This window comes from Nicotiana sylvestris, chromosome 1 (assembly GCF_000393655.2).
Source record: "Nicotiana sylvestris chromosome 1, ASM39365v2, whole genome shotgun sequence".
Taxonomy (NCBI): Eukaryota; Viridiplantae; Streptophyta; class Magnoliopsida; order Solanales; family Solanaceae; genus Nicotiana; species Nicotiana sylvestris.
Window position 1 is genome coordinate 114753220 of NC_091057.1, and position 7974 is coordinate 114761193.

Below are 7974 nucleotides of genomic sequence, written 5' to 3' on the forward strand. Positions count from 1 at the left end.
CAATTCTATAAAATTAGAAAAAATAATTACAAAATTACAAAGTGGAAAACAAAATAGATAAAATAAAATAAAATAAGGAAACAAAGCAAAAAGGAAGCAATTGGGCCTTTTTCTGAAATTGAGCACCAGCCCAGTCACGCCCAAGCAGCCCAGAACCCTCCGGTCCAAGGCGTTAGATCAAAACGATGCCATTTGGCGTCGATTAATCCAAGTCGTCGAGGTCTCATGATCTAACAGTCCGGAAGCCCCCACTCTTTAATATATATATGTCCAAAACATTACCCCCCCGGTCTCTCACCTTCCTCACCCTACCTCTCCCCTAAAACCCTAATCCAAGCCACCCCCAAACCCCTCGCCGACGGTGAACGCCACTTATACCATTCAAAACCAAATTAACATCATAGATCCCCCATGAATCCCTCTTTCCATTCCCGTTATTGGTTTCCCTTGAATGTTGCCAGAGTTCGTCGAATCTTAGTTTGAAGTTTTCCGGCCAAGTTGCAAGTTCATCCAAACCAGCCCAAAATCATACCCCACAATCCCCGGACTTCCCTCAACCCAAATCCATGAACATCTTCCTTCGAATCTCGTTGAAGCGGCTCGAATTTCAGATCTAAGAATTTCTGGTCAAAACCCTAACCCAAAATCTTTGTGATTTTGGACCGTAATATCCTTAACCATGTGTTCTCTTGTAAAAACACATGGTTAGGGATGTTATGTGTCAAAAATCTGGAAAGATTTGGACGTCAGCAACTGGCCGGGGTTTCTCATGCTTCAGTGAGTTTTTCCTGTTTCTTTTTACTTGAATGGTTGAAGTTTTAGTTATAGTTTTGATTTCATTAAGTGTTCTGTTAATTTTACGATCTATTTTTGTGTATTAGCATAGTTTAAATTTTCTTTGTTCCTTGTTCCATATGCTTTAATCAGTGAAGCATCTTCGCATTTTTAGTTTTGTTTTAGTTTGATGCATGTGTCATTTGTTAGTTAATCATAGTTTTAATTTCAGAATCGGCATAATTGATTAGTTTGAATTCGATACCATTCTGTCCATTAAATGTTAGCTAGATGTTTAGGTTAATTTCAATTTCTTTTAGTTCTGAATCTGATGTTCGAATGGTCGATTGTGAGCTTATTGTTTAAAAGTTAGTTTAATTTCATTTAATGTTGACTATTAGCTTAAGCTTTGCTTTGATTGATCCTGGTCTCTGGTTTTCCTAGTTTGTTTGAGTTTGTGTGATTGAACAATTGGGATTGGTTAGTTCAATTAGTTAATTTCTGAGTTTTAATTAATCAGTCCTAGTTAGTTTTGAATTAATTTAGGGGATTGGTTATAGCTGTTGAGAATGTAGGTAGAATCAGTAATTTTGAGAAGCTTTCAGGGGTAGTTTGGGCATGGAAAAGGGTAATTCTGATAGGAATAGTAATTTCAAAGTAAGAGATAGGGTAGTATAGGTATTGCATGGGTAGAAGAATACCCTAGGGCCTTCTAGAATAGGATTTTAGTGTACATTTCAGCACAATAGAGGTGATTACTTGAGTAACAATTTAGAAATAAGAGGACCAAACTGAAAATAAAGGAGGGACTAAAAAGAGAACCAAAATCTGATTTACTCTTTGGTAGCACCTATAAAAGGGCATCAAATGCCTTGAGGAGGGGGGCTTCTTTTTCAAGCAAAAAATTCACTGTTTCATAGCTATTATTAGTTCGAAAACACACCGAAAAAAAAAACAAACTAAAAACAGTTACTATTCCATTGATATTTTTGCTTCAAGTTTCCTAGTTCCAGGCGTTTGGATTGAGTTTGGTGCATATTGGAAGTCCTAGAAGTTCTGGAATTCTGTTTCGAAGTATTTGATATGCTTTGTGCTGGGTAGAGTCTGATTATTCATTTTGGGTTGAATCCAAACACTTCCTGGGCTGTTGATTCATTTTACTAAGCTGTGCTTGCTATTGCTGAGTTTACTGCTACTGACTTGTTCTATTTCTCTCTGTATTTCAACATCAGGTACACATTCTGAGCTTAACACCATGTAAACATCTTGCTGGAAATATGAATTGAAACTGAAGTAATTTTCTGCTGTGAAGTCGTGGTTTAAATGAGCGGCTTATTTGATGTTGGAATAGATTAGCATATCAAATGTGCAATTCAGTTACTTCATTGTAGTTAGATTACTTGGCTAGATTGGCTCTATATACATATTTGATAACCGATTCCTAGCTGGATTTGAGTTAATGGGACTGTTAAATAAAGGTTGTGCAAGTCAAAATGTTTTCTGCCATTTGTATTCAAATTGAGCTCATAAATTATTAGTTTGGTATAGTTAAATACCAGTTTAGATTTGGTTCTACATGCTTTTAGTTTAGCGTAGGATATTTTAAAAAAGCAATCCAAGACTCTTTGTTAATTTGAATTCATAGCATTGTTTAAATTGTAATGGGACTATCGAGTCCCAGGCAAAAAATATTAATTGCCCAAACCATAGTCAAGCTGGGTGGGATATTTGGAGTTCCATCCGTCTGTCCTTGCCCAAGCTCGATCCTGAGGCAGCGTCTTCAGGTGGGTGTAATTACTTGGGTCGGCTTCTCTCGCTGTGGGCCCAATGTGTTGAAGCTTTGGCACATCGAACAATATCCGATCATGGTTTGTTATCTAATAGATTTTAATAATCTTCTAAGAGGGTAAATTTCAGTTGGGCCATGGCCCACGCGGGATTAGATTTTGGTTATGGGTTAAATTGAGATCACATACTTGGGGCCCGTTTTTGAACCTGAAGGCATTTTTAAACCAACGACCAATTAATTAGGATTTTCCCAGTTACTTTAAAGAAAAACTATAGTTTACTCTAGGCTGACTTTAAAACAAATGAGACGAGCCTCGCTCAAACAAAAATACAAATGCGGGGCCCTCAATAATTGGTTGATTAAAAATATTTTAGACTTCGGGATAAGCCGTTTAGTAAATTTCGCGGCTTTCCCTAAAGATAACAACGCGTTAGGCCTTTTAGGAGTGTTTTAAATAAAATTACTTTCTTAAAACTCGGGTGCGCATTGATGCGATCCAAATCTAAATCTCGACCAAGTCGAAATGTGTCGATAACCGCGGGTGCATTGATTGCAACGTGGTTCGAAACGCGTTTTCACGACGTCGCAATTTTTTTAAAAATAATGATAAAGCGGTTTACAAATAATTGGCATATAAGCTAGCATGTGTTAAAATCAGATAAAATCAAATACAATAGTTAAGCGACCGTGCTAGAACCACGGAACCCGGGAGTGCCTAACACCTTCTTCCGGGTTAATAGAATTCCTTACTCGGATTTCTGGTTCGCAGACTGTAACAGAGTCATATTTTTCCTCGGTTCGGGATTCAACAGGTGACTTGGGACACCATTAATATCCCAAGTGGCGACTCTGAATCATTAATAATTAAATCTCATTCCGATTGTCCTTTAAATGGAAAAAACTCCTTTACGCCCTTGCGGGTGTAAATGAAAAAGGAGGTGTGACAAGCACAACCGACCCCATGTGCTGGTAAGTGTCGAGCCTAACCTCGGCGAAGTAGTGACGAGGCTAGGACACAACAACCAATAACCTGCAGCTAAACATTATCTAACAGAATAATAGTAATAAAAGTAATTCAAAAGTAACAGGGGAAGGGTAACATGCTATGGGGAAAAATAACAACATAATGAATCACAGTAATAGTGGAATAAGACAATTAAGGTACTTGAACCAAAGCAACAAGAAATCATAATAAACAGGCAATAAGTGCATGGCATCACCTTTCCTGCGTTTACTCTCATTCCTCACCAATGCAATCAAGTAATAAAATTGTGTACGACATCACTCTTCATGATTTATCTCTCTTCCTCACCATATAATAATAGAAATGTGCACGACATCACCCTTCGTGCTTTATCTTTCTTCCTCGCCATATGCATCAATATCAATAAAAATGTACATGGCATCACCCTTCGTGCTTTATCACTCTTTCCTCACCAAATGCATAAATATGAATGTGCACGGCATCACCCTTCGTGCTTTATCACTCTTTCCTCACCCAAACAATAGCAACAACAATATCCCGGCAAGGAAATCAACAATAAGTATAAATACATCCCGGTAAAAGAATCAATAATAAGAATTAAATACGTCCCAGCAAGGGAATCAACAATAAGAATAAAATATGTCCCGGTAAAGGAATGAGCTATAACCAGACTTGTACCAATAATCAACTTCACAAGTGAACCTCAACTAGAGCCAATGCTCAACAATAACCAAATACCAAGAAAATAATCATAAATCTTGCTCAATATGGATAATCAACAATTTAGGCAATTTTAGTACTTATTAAGAAATACAACAATTACAATTTAAGACTCATGGGCATGCTTGACACTGACATATAGATACTTGTCACCACACCTATACATCGTATACTACACTTGAACATAGCAAATAAGGCACAATACCTATTCCCAAAAGCTAATGTTAGACCAAGCACTTACCTCGAACTTCCACGACCAACTTAAACCTCAAACACCGCTTTTCCTTTAGAATTCGTCTCCAATTCAATCGTATCTAGCCCAAATTAATTCAACAACATCAATAAATGCTAAAGAATTCATACACAATGCTTAATTATAGGTTTTCTAACATTTTTCCTAAAAAGTCAAAAATTGATCCTGGACCCACTTGGTCAAAACTCAAGGTTCGGAACAAACCCGATCACCCTTTCACCCACGACCCTAAATATGCAATTAGTTTCGAAATCCGACCCCAAAATGAGGTCTAAATTCTAATTATTTAAAAAGCCCTAACTCTACCCAAAATCCCAAATTCTACCATGTAAGAATAATATTTAGGCCTAGAAATCTAATGGGTGTTGATGGAAAATGAAGGAGAAGGGTTTAGGAACACATACCTATGATTTGGTGTTGATTTTGCTCTTCAAAAATTGCCTAGGTTCTGATTTTGGGGAAGGAGATATGAAGAAAATGACTTAATCCTGACTTTGCTACTGTTTTAAGTGCTGGGCGACAGTGTTCATCGCGTTCGCGAGAACACTGTCGCGATCGCGAAGAGCTAACAGAAGTGGACTTACGCGATCACGAGTTCCCCTACGCGTTCGCGAAGGGTTGGATCCCCTGACCTTCGCATTCGCGAACCTGTGTACGCGTTCGCGTAGAAGAACGACAACATCCCATCCCCCACCTCCAATTTACTATACGCATTTGTGGGAAATGGGTCGCATTAGCAAAGAGCGGCCCCTCAGTGCTCCGCGTTCGCGTCCCTCTCTTCGCGTTCGCATAGAACAAATTCCACCCCCAACCCAGTTCCCTTTCGCGATTGCGAGACTTACTACGCGATCGAATGCATAAAATGTCTGTGCACTGAAGCAGCAAAACCTGCAACTTTTCTAAGTGTAAAAACCTATCCGAAACTCACCCATCCCTCGGGGCTCCAAACCAAACATGCATACTAACTCAAAAATATCATATGGACTTACTAGTGCGATCAAATCACCAATTTAACACCTTGAACAACGAATTTAGCATCAAAATCAAAGAAGAATCTCAAGAACTCTTAAGTTCAAATTTTAACAACCGAAGGTTCGATTCACGTCATATCAAGTTCGTTTCTTACCAAATTTTACAGGCTCGACCTAAATACTATATAAGACCTGTACCGGGCTCCGAAACCAAAATACAGGCCCGATACTATCAATTTCAAATATATTTAAATTTCCAAAAACTCTTAAAATTTCTGTTAAACAATTTTCTTCAAAAATTCATTTCTCGGGCTTGGGACCTCGGAATTCAATTTTGGGCATACGCCCAAGTCCCATATTTTTCTACGGATCCTTCGGGACCGTCAAATCACGGGTCCGGGTTCGTTTACCCAAAATATTGACTGAAGTCAACTTAAATTTAATTTTAAAGACAAAATTAGCATTTTTATCAAATTTTCACATAAAAGCGTTCCGGATATATGCCCAGACCATGCACACAAATCGAGATGAGATAAAAAGAGGATTTTCAGGCCTCAAAACACAAAATTGACTCAAAAATCAAGTGATGACATTTTGGGTCATCACATCCTCCACCTCTAAAACAACCGTTCGTCTTCGAACGGATATAGAAAAGAAGTACCTGAGTCGGAAAAAAGATGGGGATATCAGCTCCGCATATTGGACTCAGACTCCCAGGTAGCTGCCTTGGCAGGCTGACCTCTCCACTGAACACGAATTGAATGGAACTTCTTCGATCTCAACTAACAGACCTGCCGGTCTAAAAAATCCACAGGCTCCTCCTCATAGGTCAAGTCCTTGTCCAACTGGAAAGTGCTGAAGTCTAACATGTAGGATGGATCGCCATGATACTTCAGAAGCATGGAAACATGAAACACTGGGTGTACGGCTGATAAACTCGGCGGCAACGCAAGTCTGTAAGCCACCTTTCCCACTCGATCAAGAATCTAAAAAGAACCAATGAACCTAGGGATTAGCTTTCCCTTCTTCCCAAATCTCTTCACGCCCTTCATGGGCGACACCCGGAGCAACACACGCTCCCCGACCATGAATGCCACATAACGAACCTTGTAGTCGGCATAACTCTTCTGCCTGCACTAAGCTGTACAAAGCCTATCCTGAATGATTCACCTTGTCCAAGGCATCCTGCACTAGATCCGTACCCAACAACCGAGCCTCTCCCGGCTCAAACCATCCAATCGATGACCGACACCGCATACCATATAAAGCCTCATAGGGAGTCATCTGGATGCTCGACTGGTAGATGTTGTTGTATGCAAACTCTGCTAAAGGCAAGAACTGATCCCACAAACCTCCAAAGTCAATGACACATGCTCGGAGCATATCCTCCAAAATCTGAATAGTACGCTCGAACTGTCCGTCTGTTTGAGGATAAATGTTGTGCTCAACTCGATCCGCGTGCCCAACTCATACTGAGCTGCCCTCCAGAAATGCGAGGCAAACTGCGTACCCCGATCAGAAATGATAGACACGGGTACACCATAAAGATGAACAATCTCCTGGATATAGATCTCAGCTAACCTCTCAGAAGAATAGGAAATTGCCATAGGAATTTCAGCCTATCAACACTAACCCACACTGCATCAAACTTCCTCTTAGTCCGTGGAAGTCCAACAACAAAGTCCATAGTGATACACTCCCACTTCCACTCAGGGAGCTCAATCCTCTAAAACAAACCACCAGGTCTCTGATGCTCGTACTTTACCTTCTGACAATTCAAATACCGAGCTACATAGGCAACAATGCCCTTCTTCATTCTTCTCTATCAATAATGCTGCCGCAAATCCTGATACATCTTGGCGGTACTCGGATGAATAGAATACCAGGAACTATGGACCTCCTCTAGAATCAACTCATGAAGTCCATCCACATTAGGCACACAAATACGACTCTGCATTCTCAAAACTTCATCATCTCCAACTGTAACCTGCTTGGAACCTCCATGCCGCACTGTGTCTCTAAGGACAAGCAAATGAGGATCATCACACTACCAATCTCGGATAGGCTCAAATAATGAAGAACGAGCAAATATGCAAGATAAAACACGGTTGGGCTCAGAAACATCCAACCTCACAAACTGATTGGCTAAAGCCTGAACATCCAAAGCAAGCGGTCTCTCCCGGACCGGAATATACGCAAGACTACCCATACTGGCTGACTTCCTACTCAATGCATCGACCACTACATTGGCCTTTCCCGGATGATACAAGATGGTAATATCATAGTCCTTCAATATCTCCAACCACCTCCTCTGCCTCAAACTTAGCTCCTTCTGCTTGAACAAGTATTGCAAACTCTTGTGATCCGTGAACACCTCACATGACACGCCATACAAATAATGCCTCCAAATCTTGAGCGCGTGAACAATGACTGCTAACTCCAAATAATGAACTGGATAATTCTTCTTGTAGATCTTCAACTG